The sequence below is a fragment of the Triticum dicoccoides genome, chromosome 1A, assembly GCF_002162155.2.
Source record: "Triticum dicoccoides isolate Atlit2015 ecotype Zavitan chromosome 1A, WEW_v2.0, whole genome shotgun sequence".
NCBI classification, from domain to species: domain Eukaryota; kingdom Viridiplantae; phylum Streptophyta; class Magnoliopsida; order Poales; family Poaceae; genus Triticum; species Triticum dicoccoides.
The window spans coordinates 206,841,380-206,858,371 of record NC_041380.1 but is presented as its reverse complement, the minus strand read 5'-3'; positions in this window follow the sequence as shown (position 1 = coordinate 206,858,371).

Below are 16,992 nucleotides of genomic sequence, written 5' to 3'. Positions count from 1 at the left end.
CGCAATCGCCAGATCAAACCCAATAGCATCGATCAGCCAAAGGAATCCCACGCCAATAGCTTCCAATGGTTCCTCCGGTCGCTACCATCAACGTGAACAAAACCCCGCTGCACCATCGATCTTCCTCGCAATCGCCAATTGACTGATTACTGTGTGAATGATTTGACGAGATTTTCCGCTCCTTCCTCTAAATCAACGAACCGCTTCCTCTTTGTAACCTTGCTCATGATACCACTTGTTAGAATTAATCCAAGGCGCTCTATCGATCTACCAAGGACCAAGAAATCACATGAGGCACGACACCGAGATTTGTTAACGAGGTTAACCGATATGGATACATCCCCGGGGCATGACAACGGGCGCTCCTCCCCATGACACCATCACAATACCGCACCCCGGCTGCCCGGGCGCTGGCACACGCCGCCGGCTCCCCCGCGTGCCTGTGCTATTATGTTGGCATAGGTTGCATCGTGTGTCTACCCCCGCTATATATGAGAGGCCTAAGATACAAGTGTTCTACTTGGACACGACTCCATATCCTGTCTACACACCATACAACTCCAAGTCCAACTATAACCTAACTTGTACAATAATATTCGACACAACTCTAACAGCCCTAAGCCCTAGCACATCGGTCCCACCGAGTTGATCCAGTCAGTCCCACCAAGATTCCTAATGTTCACATTTCGAACTAAATTGGTCTCACCGAGTTCTGCTATTCGGTCTGACCGAGTTGGGTCAAATGTGTGTAACAGTTGGATTTTGTGTGGAGGCAATATATACCCCTCCACCCCTTCTCCATTTGTGAGAGAGCCATCAGAACGTGTCTACACTTCCACTACTCATTTTCTGAGAGAGAACCACCTACTCATGTGTTGAGACCAATACATTCCAATCCAACCACAAGAATCTTGATCTCTAGCCTTCCCCAAGTTGCTTTCCACTCAAATCATCTTTCCACCATAGCCAAATCTGTGAGAAAGAGTTGAGTGTTGGGGAGACTATCATTTGAAGAACAAGAGTAAGGAGTTCATCATCAACACACCATCTATTATCTTTTGGAGAGTGGTGTCTCCTAGATTGGTTAGGTGTCGCTTGGGAGCCTCCGAAAAGATTGTGGAGTTGAACCAAGAAGTTTGTAAGGGCAAGGGGATCGCCTACATCGTTAAGATCTACCCGAGTGAGGCAAGTCCTTCGTGGGCGATGGCCATGGTGGGATAGACAAGGTTGCTTCTTCATGGACCCTTCGTGGGTGGATCCCTCTCTGGACTCGCGCAATCATTACCCTTCGTGGATTGAAGTCTCCATCAACATGGACGTACGATAGCACCACCTATCGGAACCACACCAAAAATCTCCGTGTCTACATTGCGTTTGCCTTCTCCAAACCCTTCCCTTTACCTTCATATGCAATGTTTTACTTTCCGCTGCTACACTCTTAGAATTGCATGTGTAGGTTGATTGCTTGACTTGAACTAGTTGGTAAAATCTGCCAACACTTCAAATTGGGAAAAGGTTAGATTTTTATTTGGTCAAGTAGTCTAATCACCCCCCTCTAGACCTACTTTTGATCCTACAAGTGGTATCAGAGCTTTGGTCTCCATTTGCCTTGATTTGCATAGCTTTGGTGATCATAGTGTTGGTTTCACAACCTAGGAGAGTATGGCGTCTAGCGAGGGAAATTACCACCGTAGAGGTCCTTACTTTGATGGTACTAATTTTGCTAGTTGGAAGCATAAGATGAAAATGCATATTCTTGGTCATAACCCTGCCGCTTGGGCTATTGTGCGCATTGGCTTGCAAGGTGAATACTTCGAGGATGGAAGAGAACCGGATAGTGAAGCATCCGCGGAAGAATTGAAGATGTTGCAATACAATTCTCAAGCTTGCGATATCCTCTTCAACAGATTGTGCCTCGAAGAATTCAACAAAATAGGCCGCCTTGAGAATGCAAAGGAAATTTGTGATACTTTGGTTGATATGCACGAAGGTACCGAGTCCATCAAGGAATCCAAATTGGATGTGCTTCAGAGTCAACTTGACAAGTTCAAATGAAGGATGGTGAAGGATTCCCTAAGATGTACTCTAGGCTTGCTCTCATCACAAATGAGATTGCCGGCTTAGGAAGCGAAGAGATGACCGAAAAATTTGCTACTTCTTGAGCTTGTGTTGGGTTTTCCCTTGAAGAGGAAAGGGTGATGCAGCAAAGTAGAGGTAAGTATTTCCCTCAGTTTGAGAACCAAGGTATCAATCCAGTAGGAGACAACGCACAAGTCACCGAATACCTGCACAAACAATCAAACAACTTGTACCCAACGTGATAAAGGGGTTGCCAATCCCTTCATGGCTACTTGCAAAAGTGAGATCTGATAGAGATAGATAAACGATAAAGTAAATATTTTTGGTATTTTTTGGTTTATAGATCGGAAAGTAAAAGACTGCAAGACAATAAATCAGAAACTAATATTATGGAAAATAGAACTTGTATGATGGAAAATAGACCCGGGGCCATAGGTTTCACTAGAGGCTTCTCTCAACATAGAAAATAATACGGTGGGTGAAAAATTACTGCCGAGCAATTCATAGAAAAGCACAAAGTTATGATGATATCTAAGGCAATGATCACGAATATAGGCATCACGTCTGTGTCAAGTAGACCAAAATGATTCTGCATATACTACTATTACTCCACACATCAGCCGCTATCCAGCATGCATCTAGAGTATTGAGTTCATAAAGAACGGAGTAATGCATTATGTAAGATGACATGATGTAGAGGAATTAACTCAAGCAATATGATGAAAACCCCATCTTTTTATCCTTGATGGCAACAATACAATACGTGCCTTGCTGCCCCTACTGTCACTGGGAAGGACACATCAAGATTGAACCCAAAGCTAAGCACTTTTCCCATTACAGGAAAAACCAATCTAGTTGGCCAAACCAAACCGATAGTTCAAAGAGAATTACAAAGATATAAAATCATGCATAAAAGAATTCAGAGGAGATTCAAATAATATTCATAGATAAGCTAACCATAAATTCATAATTCATCAGATCTCGGCAAACACACCGCAAAAGAGTATTACACCGAATAGATCTCCAAGAACATCGAGGAGAACATGGTATTGAGAATCAAAGAGAGAGAAGAACCATCTAGCTACTAGCTATGCACCCGTAGGTCTGTGGCAAACTACTCACGCTTCATCGGAAGGGTAATAGAGTTGATGTAGAAGCCCTCCGTGATCAAATCCTCCTCCGGCAGGGTGCCGGAAAAGGTCCCTAGATGGGATCTCACGGGTACAGAAGGTTGCATCTATGGAAAAGTGTTTTCATGGATGCCTTTGTTGGTTTGGGGATATATGGGTATATATAGGCAAAAGAATTAGGTCAAGGAGTGCACAAGGGGCCCACAAGGGTGGGGGGGCATGCCCTACCCCCTGGGAGCGCCTTCCGTCCTTTTGGCGGCCTCGTGGCTCCTCCGACTTCATCTCCAAGTCTCCTGGTTGTCTTATGGTCCAAGGAAATTCATCGCGAAGGCTTTATTTCGCTTGGACTCCGTTTGGTACTCCTTTTTTGCGAAACTCGAAAACAAGGAAAAAACAAGAACTGGCACCGGGCTCTAGCTTGATAGGTTAGTCCCAAAAATAATATAAAATAGCATATTAATGCATATAAAACATCCAAAACAGATAATATAATAGCATGGAACAATCAAAAATTATAGATACGTTGGAGACGTATCAAAATTCCTCATCAAGAAAATCCTAAGAGCCTTGGATGGAAAATATGATACCGCGTGCACCTTGATCCAAATGATGCCCAACTACAGATATCTCAAGGCAACGGAAGTCATTGGTAGAATTGTTGCTCATGAGATGTCACTCAAGGATAAGGAAGATCTCCACAACAAGTATAGTTGTGCTTATAAAGCTTCATGTGATGCTCCTACATCATCACGTGAGAAATAAGTCTTCAATGAATAATTGAGCTTAATGGTGAAGAACTTCAATAAGTTTGTCGTGGGAAAACACGGCCACCTATGGGGCCATGAGCCCCGTGTGGTTCGGCAGGGGGGATGAGCACGTTGCACAAAGAGCGGAGAAACATCGCACAACATGGTAGAGATCACACGGGAAATTTTACCCAGGTTTAGGCCGCCGCAAGGCATAAAATGTTACTCCTACTTTGGTGGATTGATGGTGGATTGTGGTGGAAACGCGTGACACGTCTCCAACATATCTATAATTTTTTATTGTTCCATGCTATTATATTGTCTTATTTGGATGTTTTATATGCATTAATATGCTATTTTATGTGATTTTTGGAACTAACCTATTAACCTAGAGCCCAGTGCGAGTTCCATTTTTTTGCTTGTTTTAGAGTTTCGCAGAAAAGGAATACCAAATGGAGTCCAAACAGAATGAAACTTTCATGATGATTTTTCTTAGACCAGAAGACATCCAGAGGACTTGGAGTACACGTCAGAGAAGCCTCGGGGCGCCCAGAAGGACGGAGGCGCGCCTAGGGGGTAGGGCGCGCCCCCACCCTTGTGGTCCCCTCGTGACTCAACCGACCTATCTCTTCCGCCTATATATTCTCAAATATCCCAAAACCTTCGAGGGGAGCCATGAAACCACTTTTCTGTAGCCGCAACCTTCTGTACCCGTGAGATCCCATCTAGGGGCCTTTTCCGGCATCCTGCCCAAGGGGGATTCGATCACGGAGGGCTTCTAAATTAACATCATTGCCTCTCTGATGAAGCGTGAGAAGTTTACCGCAGACCTACGGGTCCGTAGCTAGTAGCTAGATGGCTTCTTCTCTCTCTTTGATTATCAATACCATGTTCTCTTCGATGTTCTTGGAGATCTATTCGATGTAATACTTTTTTGCGGTGTGTTTGCCGAGATCCGATGAATTGTGGATTTATGACGAGCTTATCTATGAATATTATTTGAATCTCCTCTGAATTCTTATATGCATGATTTCATATCTTTGCAAGTCTCTTCGAACTATCGATTTGGTTTGGCCAACTAGATTGGTTTTTCTTGCAATGGGAGAAGTGCTTAGCTTTGGGTTCAATCTTGTGGTGCTCGATCCTAGTGATAGAAGGGGAACCGACACGTATTGTATTGTTGCCATCGAGGATAACAAGATGGGCTTTTCATCATATTGCTTGAGTTTATCCCGCTACATCATGTCATATTAGTTAATGCATTACTTTGTTCTTATGAACTTAATACTCTAGATGCAGGCAGGAGTCGGTCAATGTGTGAAGTAATTGTAGTAGATGCAGAATCATTTCGGTCTACTTGATACGGAGGTGATGCCTATATTCATGATCATTGCCTTAGATATTGTCATAACTTTGCACTTTTCTATCAATTGCTCGGCAGTAATTTGTTCACCCATCCTATTATTTTCTATCTTGAGAGAAGCCTCTAGTGAGACCTATGGCCCCGGGGTCTATTTTCCATCATATAAGTTTCCGATCTACAATTTTAGTTTCCTATTTACTTTCTTCACAATATTTTACTTTCTGATCTATAAACCAAAATACCAAAAATATTACTTTACTGATTATCCATCTATATCAGATCTCACTTTGCAAATAACCGTGAAGGTATTGACAACCTCTTTGTCGCGTTGGCTGCAAGTTGGTGTCTGTTTGTGCAGGTATTCGGTGGCTTGTGCGTTGTCTCCTACTAGATTGATACCTTGGTTCTAAAAAGCCGAGGGAAATACTTACTCTACTTTGTTGCATCACCCTTTCCTCTTCAAGGGAAAACCCAATGCAAGCTCAAGAAGTAGCAACGCGGCGCTCTTGCCCGGCAGGGTTGCCTCGGGGCGAGAGTAGCTACGCGCGTATGAGTGTACGAGCCTCCTTCTATAGATCAAGGGGTCACCACAATGGCAAATCAGTCATCGCATACTAATTAGATAGCAAACAGTACTATCATACCTAACTCTGCACACATGGCAGTGCGCATTAAATGTGCCACTTTGTGTCACATCATGGCGTGCTCGGCAAGCCTTGCCGGGTAGTTCGGCCACCTTCTTGTCTACCTACTTGACACGTCGCTGGATGGGTGTCATTTGGAGATGATTTCCATTGGAAGTGGCTGCCATGTGGCAAAAAACAGCCACTTAATCACTTGGGGGCTTGACACTGCACTGATCGATGACTTGCGTCGCTAGGAGGTGGAGCGGTGAAGCCTTGGCGGGGTAGTTTGTCCTCGTAGGGCCCGGCAGGCCTGCCGGGATAGTATTGAGGCTTGTCTCCGGGGTAACCTCGTTCTCGCCAGGCTTGCTTCCCCGGCAAGGGAGGTTTTCCCTTGGTGATATCTTGCTCCGTTAGCTTGACTTGGTATTCTTGATCCGGACTCTGATTCCTCAAAGAGCTGATCTCTTTTGCTTGATTTGGTCTTGGATGTTGTAATCTTTGCTCTTAGGCCTGTGCATGGTCTGGGCAACAGACCCAGGGTTTGTTGCACCGACAGGAGCCCGGGCCTGGCCCGAACGCGCCGCCGGGTATCGTCGGGGTAGGCCCTATCCAGTGCACAGGTAAGAGGGTAGTAGTTGCTCGTCCCTTGAGATCTTCTTTGCTTCTTCATTAACTTGATCCTAGGTCAGTTTCTGGTTCTCCCATGCGTCACATAACGCCCATTGCAGTGGGGTAGATAATGGGCCACGATCTACGGGGTACCCATGTCCCACGTTCACGGGGTGGTAACCATTACCCCATTATCTTTCCCACTTTGAGTGCTTTTGCTACGTGTATTGCACGCATTGCGCAAGGTTGGTGGAGGATGCGGAGGGCGCGGGAATGAGCGTCGTGGCAGAAAGCCAGGTGTTGTGGATTGGTGCAGAGGGTCGGCTGCTGGATTCGGGGTTCCGGCAAACCCTTGAGGTTCAAACTCTGGGGTGCGCACGAAGATCTCTCTCTCCTTGGCTTGCTCTCGCAACGATCTGAAGGCCTAGCTCACTGAACCCAAGGAACAAGAGACACGAGGGTTTATACTGGTTCGGGCCACCGTTGTGGTGTAATAACCTACTCCAGTGTGGTGTGGTGGATTGCCTCGTGGGCTGAGGATGAATCAGTACAATGGATGAACAGCCTCCTGAGGAGAGGTGTTCTTGAGCTTGATGAGCTGGTGTGACTCGGGACGGTCCAAATTCTCTCCCTGGCTATGGTGGTGGCTAGCCCTATTTATAGAGACCCTGGCCCTCTTCCCAAATGTTAGGCAGGAAGCGATCCCACAATGACCAATTTTGAAGGGAGACAACTAGTACAAGTTATCCTGAAAAAAGGTTGTCTTCGCCTGCCAAAGGCTATGGTGGTGATGCAGCTGCGGGCTCCGCGGTGACCTCGGTCCTGCCGTCCTGCTGGTCTTGGTCTTGTTGCACCAATATGAAAACCTTTACCTGACGCCTCGGGACTCTTCGTATGCGCCTTCCTCTTTAGCACCGAAGAGGAAACTGTCACTCTGTGCCTGCTGGCGCCCGCCTGGCCTCGGTCATCATGGCTCACGTCACGCGAACCTCGCGAGGTGCCCCCTGCCTTGATATCTCCGCTCCTCGGGAGCCAGCCTAGTGAGGCTGCCCCTAAGGAGGTCACGTGTCGTCCGCCTCGCGAGGCTTGGCCCCTCGCGAGGGTCTTGAGGGGTTGCTGATGAAGATTGGTCGTACCAGGCCGTCGGTAGAGCCACACCACGGGCCTCGGGCAGGCAAGTCTGGGTACCCCCGTTCCCAGGACACCGGCAGTAGCCCCCGGGCCCAAGGCACGCTCGGACTTGGCTTCAAGGCGAATCCAAAGGGCAAGTTTGGAGCAACACAGGCCCCAACCGTTTGCGGCCTTGATTGACACGTGGCGATTGCCAAGACGTGGGCGTCTCCGCTTCCCCATGCTGCCACGGCAACTGCCTGACTTGATGAGACCCTGCTGCATGCAGAAGAAAACCATCATTACCTTAGATCGTGGAGGCCGGCGATTGGCCTCCCTCTAGCTATAAATGAGGAGAGGGGCGGAGCCCCCGTCGCTCATCTCCTTCGCTACTTCACCCGCTTCTTCCTCCTCTTTGCTCCACCGCCTTGCAGCGACACCCATGGCATCGACAAAGAGGTTCTTGGCCGCAAAGAAGGGGAAGGCTCGCCAGGAGGGCCCCGGCTCGCCACCGTCTAAGAGGGTGTGTGGTCGCCCCTGCAAGCATGCCGCTACCCCTGTTGCAGTCCCTCATGGGCGTGGGCGGACTTCCTCGGGGTCCGGTGCCGTCCGTGGCGGCCGCGGCGGCGTCTCTCTACGTGGCGGGAGCAGCCCGAGACGCGACAGTCCCAACCATGAAGAGAGGCGTGCTATGGTCACTAGGCCTCCCCGGCCGTGCCTCCACTCGTCAGAGGTGCTGCCGGAGTTCGTCGTGTGGTCAGAGAACCCGGCCGGCACCTGGCTTCAGCTTCCGCACTCCTTTGTCGGCAAGCTGCCGGCCACGGGTCCTGGCGGCCTTTGGCTGCAGGCCGACGGCAGCTGCAGCAAGGCTTCATGGGTCATGGTGTAGGTCTCAATCATGGGCAACGTAGCCCTGCCCACGGCTGGCAGACGTTTACCCCCATGCGTGGTTCGAGCAGGCGGTACACCCTCCACTTCAAGTACGACGACGCCGTGACCCTCTTCATGAGGGTGTTTAGGGAAGATGGTCGTTGCGCCGGGTGCTGCCCTGAAGACAGTGATGGTGACGAAGTGCTCGGCCTTGGCGACGGACGTGATGAGGAGGAGGGTGAATTTGCCCTTGGTGATGGCAGCTCTGTAAGTGCATCTAGTGCCCCTTAGTGATTTTGGTGTATTGAAGACTTATAGGTTAAGGGACTAATGCGTTTGTGAGTGTACACAGGTCTATAAGTCTATGAGGAGTTTGATATTTACAGAGAAAGTCGACCCCTAAAAATGAAGTTCTTCGACTGAAAACCTTGGATCACTGAAGACTTTCTGAAGACTTTGAAAGTGAAGAAATTGGTGTGACCTTGAAGACTTGGTATTCGTTTGAGGAACATGAAGCGTGAAGACTTTTGTTTTCGTAGTTTCATTTTCTCTTTCTTGAGTCATAGCAAACACCGTACTGTTAAAGGGGGTCGAGGAAATACTAAGGAAAAATTTCCATGTGATGCTCAACTCAAAATACTACACCTACCAATCCCTTCGAGTGAAGCCATTGGAAATCTCATACAGTTCAGTCAATTTCTTCAGTGACAGAGACGAAGTTCTTCTGGTCTCTGAGGAATTTGTTCTGACTGAGGAGTTAGGAATTCGCCAGTGCGGATTGCCTACATAGTGAGGAACATGATAGCCCTGAGGATTTTGCTACTCAAAATTCCGACCGTTGCTGTGCTATGCGCTAGCTGTCCCAAAATATCTATCTACCTAACGGTCATATCATTGAAGGGCATTTATGTCTTATCATGTCGGGCTGCTCCCTAGGCTATAAATAGCCGCCCCCTACAACAACTAGCTGGTTCGCTGCTCCGAGAGAAACTGACACTTGTCATTTGAGAGCAACCCATCCTCCGAGGACTTTGAGCGAAAATCATCAAGTGAGGAAAAACCCAAAACCCAAACACCTACAAACCCCAAGTGATTGAGCATCACTGAATAGATTGATCCTGCGTGGATCCGACGCTTGTTACCTTTGAAGACTGTGCTTCTTCCAGACGGTTAGGCGTCATGGTATAGAGCATCCAAGAGGAATTGTGGATCGCCGAGTGACCATGTTTGTGAAGGTTTGGAAGTCGCCTGAAGACTTACCACGAGTGATTGGGCGAGGTCTGTGTGACCTTAGCTCAAGGAGAATACGGTGAGGACTGGGTGTCCTGAGCTGCGTGTTCAGGACTGGGTGTCCGGGACTATGTGTCCTCGAGTTTAAATACTTAGCTGCTCCAGCCAGACGTACAACTGAGACATCAGTTGGAACTGGTCTACCAAATCATTGTCTTCACCAAGCTTACTGGTTCTATTCCCTCAACTCTTTCATTTCCTCATAACTGTGTTGTGTGCTTGTTCATATCTGTGTTTGAAGACTTTGACTGAAGACTTTCTCAATTTCCTCAGTTCAATTTCTTCAGTCTGTTTGTCTTCATCCTGTGTTATCCTGTGCTTACGCTTCCTGTACTCTGTGCCTGTCTTCATTTCATCATGATGACCAGGCTTGTATTCTGTTATGTTTACTGTTGAGTACTTATTCCACTGCTAGTAGTTCTTCGCTAAGGAATTTCCTCACCGGCAAATTCCTCAGTGAAGAATTTCATAAAAATCGCCTATTCACCCCCTTCTAGTCGATATAACGCACTTTCAATTGGTATCAGAGCAAGGTACTCCCTTGTTCTGTGTGATTTTGGTTTAACCGCCTGGAGTTTTAGTTATGTTGACCGCAGGTATGATCAAGGTCTCTGCTGGGTGTCCTACCTTTGTTGGGACGGACTACCCCTACTGGAAGAATAAGATGCAAATGCATCTTGAAGCAATTGATAACGATCTCTGGTATGTTGTGGAAAATGGTGTTCCCTCAGTCACACCTTCTCTGAATGCTGCTGATGTGAAGAGATTCAAGCAGCTCGACTCTCAAGCGAAGAATATCATATGTGGCCATCTGAGCAAAGGACAGTATGGCAGAGTGAGTGCTTTGGAGACAGCAAAGCTTATTTGGGACATGTTGTCCAAAGTGAATGAAGGAGTCTCAACTCAGCGTGACTCTCGAGTTGATGTTCTTCGCAATCTCTTCAACCGCTTCAAAAGACTCGACAATGAAAACGTTCAACAAACCTTCGATCGCCTCACTGACATCTCAAATGAGCTTCAAGCACTTGGTGCCACTGACATCACCGACCATGAGGTGGTGAAGAAATTGCCGAGATCGCTTGATTCCTCATTTGACACTCTGGCATTGATGATACAAGAACATGCTGATTACAAATCACTTGATCCCGCTGATATTCTCGAAAGGCTAAATACTCATGAGTTCCAACTTGCTGAAAAGAGATATCTCTATGGTTCAAGCTATGGCAGAACTCGTGCACTGAAGGCCAAGGAAGTATCTGAGTCCGAGGATGAAGACTCTGGTAGCAGCCTTGGTGATCCTGAAGAACTAAGCCATGATCTGGCTCTGCTTGTGAAGAAGTTCCAAAAGTTCTCAAGACGTGGTCGCCTTGGAAGATCCTCAAGGAGCAGTGATTCCTCATCCAGTGACTACAAGAGGAGGCTCTGCCACAAATGCAAGAAGCCTGGACATTACATTCAAGATTGTCCTCAATCAGAAAAGGAATCAAAGAAGAAGAAATACAAGGATTACAGTTTTAATGATGCAAAGAAAAAGAAGAAATCCACAAAATCCTCATCATCAAATCCTCAAGGCCTTCATATCACAAGAAGAGCAGCTCCAAGAAGGCCAAGGTATTCATTGGCAAGGAAATGGACTCTGAGGCTGAATCTGAAGAAAATGAGGAAGATGAGTCATCTGAGGAGTCCGAATCCAGAGTGGCGAGCCTAGATCTCGCTACTGCATTCTTCAGCAAGTCTATCTTCAACACCGAAGAAAATGACCTCACCAACAAAGATGATGAAGGGGATGATGACTACGCTCCCACCCATTGCTTCATGGCAAAGGGTGCCAAGGTACTCAAATATACCTCATCTGAATCAAGTGAGAATGAATCTGATGAAAACCTTAAGCCCAGCTATTCTAAACTTGCTAAGATTGTTGTAAAACAACAAAGACATTTAGAAAAGGTTCAAAACATGCTAAACAAAAGTGATGATATGTTGGGTGAAGAAATGGATCGCACTAAAGCCTTGACTGAAAATCTTTAGAGATATCAGACTAGGTTTGACAATCTTCAAAGTCATCATAACACTCTCTTATCCGATCATGAGAAGCTTTCTTATGAATTTCTTCAAAGAAAGTAAGATCTTGAGAAGCTAAGAGTGAGTTGTGAAGATCTTCAGAAGGAGCGCGATTCATTACTTGCTCAAATAATCAGCGCTTCTCAGGAAGAATTTGTTCCTCCATGTTTGAAATGCATTGAACGTGAATTTGCTAATTCTTCACCTGAATGTTCAAATGCTGCTAATGTTTCAAATTCTTCACATGCCTCTGCTATCACTAATTCCTCATCTGAGGACATTGCTAGTATCACTTACGATGCAGGGCTGAAGGAATTGTACATGACAGGCATGTACAAAAGCCTCAAAGAGCATCAGGCTCTTTGTGATGTGCTTAAAAAGCAGATCCTCAACAGGAACCCTAGGAAAGAGGGTATTGCCTTTGAGAGGAAACTCAATGCTGATGGTACATATTGGAAGCCTGAGCAGTACCCCAAAACTACATGGGTTGCTACAAAGGGACCTCCAGTTGATCCATCTTACTTATCTGGATTTGCATGTGAATCTCCTCATTCTGATGATGAGTCATTTGACTCCAACTATAAACTGTTCAGAAATCAGAATGGTGAAGTATTTGCTAGATATGTTGGCACTAACTGCAGGAACGGTCCCCCTATGAAGAAAATCTGGGTTCCCAAAAGATGCCTTGAAAATCTTCAGGTGAATTTCATCATGACGCCACCTGTGAAGAATAGGAACCCCAGATCAAATGCTTCATATGGACCAAATTCTTCATATGGATCCAAGTCCTCATACGGACAAAACTCCTCACATGGATCATATTCCTCAAAAGGATCAAAGTCCTCATATGAACATCATCGTGCTAACCCGTCTGTTTCGCAGGGAAGATCTAAGGATTATGGATATGTGCATTATTCTTCAAATTATTATGTCCATAAGTCCTCGAAGAATTTCTCTGCTTACTCTTATGCTTATTCTAACCCCTCTTATGTGAAACGAAATGGACTGGCTTCTATGCCATCCTTCTCGTATGGAGCTCGCAGAATGATGAACTCTTTGCCACCCCTTCAGATGTGGGTGGTGAAGAAAAAGAACTAATCTCTTCTGCAGGGTCAGGTCTCCAGACGTACGTAATCGTCTGAAGTATTTCCTGGAGACCTGAGCATGCCTGATAGGATGCAGGCTAATCATGAAGAAATGAACTTTTATTTCTCACGTCCTCATATTGCTTTATCTGTTCTTTTACTTGATGAAATTGATCTGATGAATTGATGTCATATTCTTCACTGATGAAGTATATGAGTTTGTAAGCTGCACTAATTCATCTGCAGGATGATCAACCCAAAGCCACTGAGTGGGTCCTCGATAGTGGATGTACAAACCACATGACTGGTGACAAGAATCTATTGATGGATGCTCCATTATCTCTGTCGCATCTGAAGCATATCATCTTTGCTGACAAAGGCAAAAGTCAGGTATTGGGTCTAGGTAAGGTTGCGATCACAAAGGATCGACACATGGACAAAGTCATGCTTGTTGAGTCCTTAGGATACAACCTTATGTCTGTCTAAATGCTTTGTGATCTTGATATGGTTGTTGTCTTTGGCAAGTACTGTTGTGTTGTGGTTATGGAAGCTGACAATTCCAAAGTCTTTGAAGGCTTTAGGAGAGGAGACCTGTATATCATTGATTTCTCTACAGGACCACAACCAGCCGTGTGCTTACTTGCAAAAGCATCAGAAGGCTGGCTCTGGCATCGACGACTTGGTCATGCAGGCATGAGGAATTTGCACACGCTTGCGAAGAAGAAGCATGTCATTGGCGCATCGAGAATGTCAAATTCCTCAAGGATCACCTGTGCGGAGCCTGTGAAGCTGGGAAGATGACAAAGGCCAAGCATCCAGCGAAGACTATCATGACCACTACTCACCCATTTGAATTGCTTCACATGGATCTCTTCGGTCCTAATCATTATTCTGCTATTTCAAATGAAGCATCTCAATATGGCTTTGTTATTGTTGATGATTACTCTCGTTATACATGGGTACACCTTGTTACTTACAAACATGAAGTGCAGGAAGTCTTCAAACGATTTTCCTCGAGGGCTTCAACCAACTTTGGTGTAAAGATCAAGCACATCAGAAGTGACAATGGCACTGAGTTCAAGAATTCTGGTCTCGATGACTATCTTGATGAACTTGGTATTACTCATGAGTTATCTGCTCCTTACACTCGTCAGCAGAACGGCGTCGTGGAGCGCAAGAACAGGACTCTTGCTGGGATGGCTCGCACTATGCTTGATGAATACAAAACGCCTCGTTGTTTCTGGACTGAGGCAATTGATATTGCATGCCACATCATCAACAGAGTATATCTTCACTAATTCTTCAAGAAGACTGCCTGTTAACCCCTCACTGATAAGAAACCCAATGTAAGTTATTTCAAAGTCTTCGGTGCTAAATGTTGGATAAGAGATCCTCATCACAACTCAAAATTTGCACCGAAAGCACATGAAGGTTTTATGCTTGGTTACGGAAAGGACTCGCACACCTACAGAGTCTTCAACAATGTTCTTCACAAGGTTGTTGAAACTGTAGATGTGCGGTTCGATGAAACTAAAGGCTCACAAAGAGAGCGCCTGCCTACTGTGATGGATGAACCAGCACCTGAGGAAACTATCAAGTTCAAGGCTACTGAGGATGTCATTCCCACTAAAGAATCTGCTGAAGAATTCATTCCAGAACATGAAGAACGTCGAGCTAATGCACCTGAAGAAAATGGTGCTGAAGAAAACGTTGATCAAATTCTTCAACGACAACCAGCGCATCCTCGTATTGCAAAAGAAGTGCAAGTTGAAAAGATCATCAATGACATCAAAGCGCCAGGTCCTCTCACACGCTCAAAAGCTTCACATTTAACTAACTTTCGTGGGCACTATGCTTTTGTCTCTATTATAGAGCCCACTAAGGTAGATGAAGCATTTCTGGAGCCTGAGTGGATTCAGGCCATGCAAGAAGAATTACATTAGTTCGAGCTCAACAATGTCTGGGAACTGGTCAAACGTCCAGATCCTCACAAGCACAATATCATCGGCACAAAGTGGATCTACCGCAACAAGCAAGATGAAAATGGCCTTGTGGTGAGGAATAAGGCACGGCTTGTAGCTAAAGGCTACATACATGTTGAAGGAATTGATTTTGATGAAACTTTTGCACCTGTTGCTAGACTTGAGGCTATTCGCATGTTACTTGCTTATGCTAATCATCATGATATGACTTTATATCAAATGGATGTGAAAAGTGCATTCCTCAATGGTAAGCTTGAGGAAGAAGTATATGTTGCTCAACCCCCGGGTTTTGAAGATCCAAAGAATCCTGACAAAGTCTTCAGACTCAACAAGGCCCTCTATGGCCTCAAGCAGGCCCCATGGGCGTGGTATGATACTTTGAAGGAATTCCTCATGACGAAAGGCTTCAAACCCGGTTCACTCGACCCTACTCTTTTCACTAAATCTTATGATGGTGAATTGTTTGTGCGCCAAATATATGTTGATGATATTATCTATGGCTGTACTGACCAACGTTATAGTGATGAATTTGCATATATGATGAGTTAAGAATATCAAATGTCTATGATGGGAGAGTTGAAATTCTTCTTAGGTCTTCAAATTCATCAACAATGCAATGGCATATTCGTATCTCAGGAGAAATACCTCAAGGATGTACTGAGGAAATTCGGCATGCAAGATTGCAAAGGCGTCAAAATTCCTATTCCCACAAATGGCCATCTATGCACTGATGAAAATGGTATTGACTTCGATCATAAGGTATACTGCTCCATGATTGCCTACAAACACCTACAAACCCCAAGTGATTGAGCATCACTGAAGAGATTGATCCTGTGTTGATCCGACGCTTGTTACCTTTGAAGACTGTGCTTCTCCCAGACAGTTAGGCATCATGGTCTAGAGCATCCAAGAGGAATTGTGGATCGTCGAGTGACCAAGTTTGTGAAGGTTTGGAAGTTTCCTGAAGACTTACCACGAGTGATTGGGTGAGGTCTGTGTGACCTTAGCTCAAGGAGAATATAGTGAGGACTGGCTGTCCTGAGCTACGTGCTCAGGACTGGGTGTCCGGGACTGTGTGTCCTCGAGTTTAAATACTCAGCCGCTCCAACCAGACGTACAACTAAGACAACAGTTGGAACTGGTCTACCAAATCATTGTCTTCACCAAGCTTACTGGTTCTATTCCCTCAACTCTTTCATTTCCTCATAACTGTGTTGTGTGCTTGTTCATATCTGTGTTTGAAGACTATGACTGAAGACTTCCTCAATTTCCTCAGTTCAATTTCTTCAGTCTGTTTGTCTTCATCCTGTGTTATCCTGTGCTTACGCTTCCTATACTCTGTGCCTGTCTTCATTTCATCATGATGACTAGGCTTGTATGCTGTTCTGTTTACTGTTGAGTACTTATTCCGCTGATAGTAGTTCTTCGCTAAGGAATTTCCTCACCGGCAAATTCCTCAGTGAAGAATTTCATAAAAATCGCCTATTCACCCCCCTCTAGTCGATATAACGCACTTTCAAGCTCCTCCTCCGGCGAAAGCTCTAGCAGCGGTGACTACAACCAGCCGCCACATCATCGGGCTTGCTTCGAGGACGGTGACGGGTCGTCGCGCCGCCGCTCCCCAGTGAAGCGCGAGGAGGGCTCCAGCTGAGTCCGGGGGCGCTGGCGGCCGGTCCTCGTGAGTAGCCACATCGTAGGAGACGATTTTGCCAGTCCTGTCCTTTACTCTTGTATTACAAGAAACAAGTATGGGGCCTTGTGAGGGCGTGTAATGAACTGTAGTGCTTATGCTGCTTTGTGCTATGTTTATTGTTTGTGGGTTGTGTTGTGGAATCTGAGCTTCACACAGGCGCAGAGGGATAACTTAGCTTGATACATCCGGGGTAGCTTATACCTTGTAAGGGTGCGCGCCTCCTGGCATCTGGCGGGGTTTCCCTGCTGCCGACTCGAGCGACATCGCGAAGCTGCGAAAATTCGTTAGGAAATCCTTATCCCTCCTTGTGCATCCCTCCTTGCACGAGGCCTCAGGCGTGGGCTGATC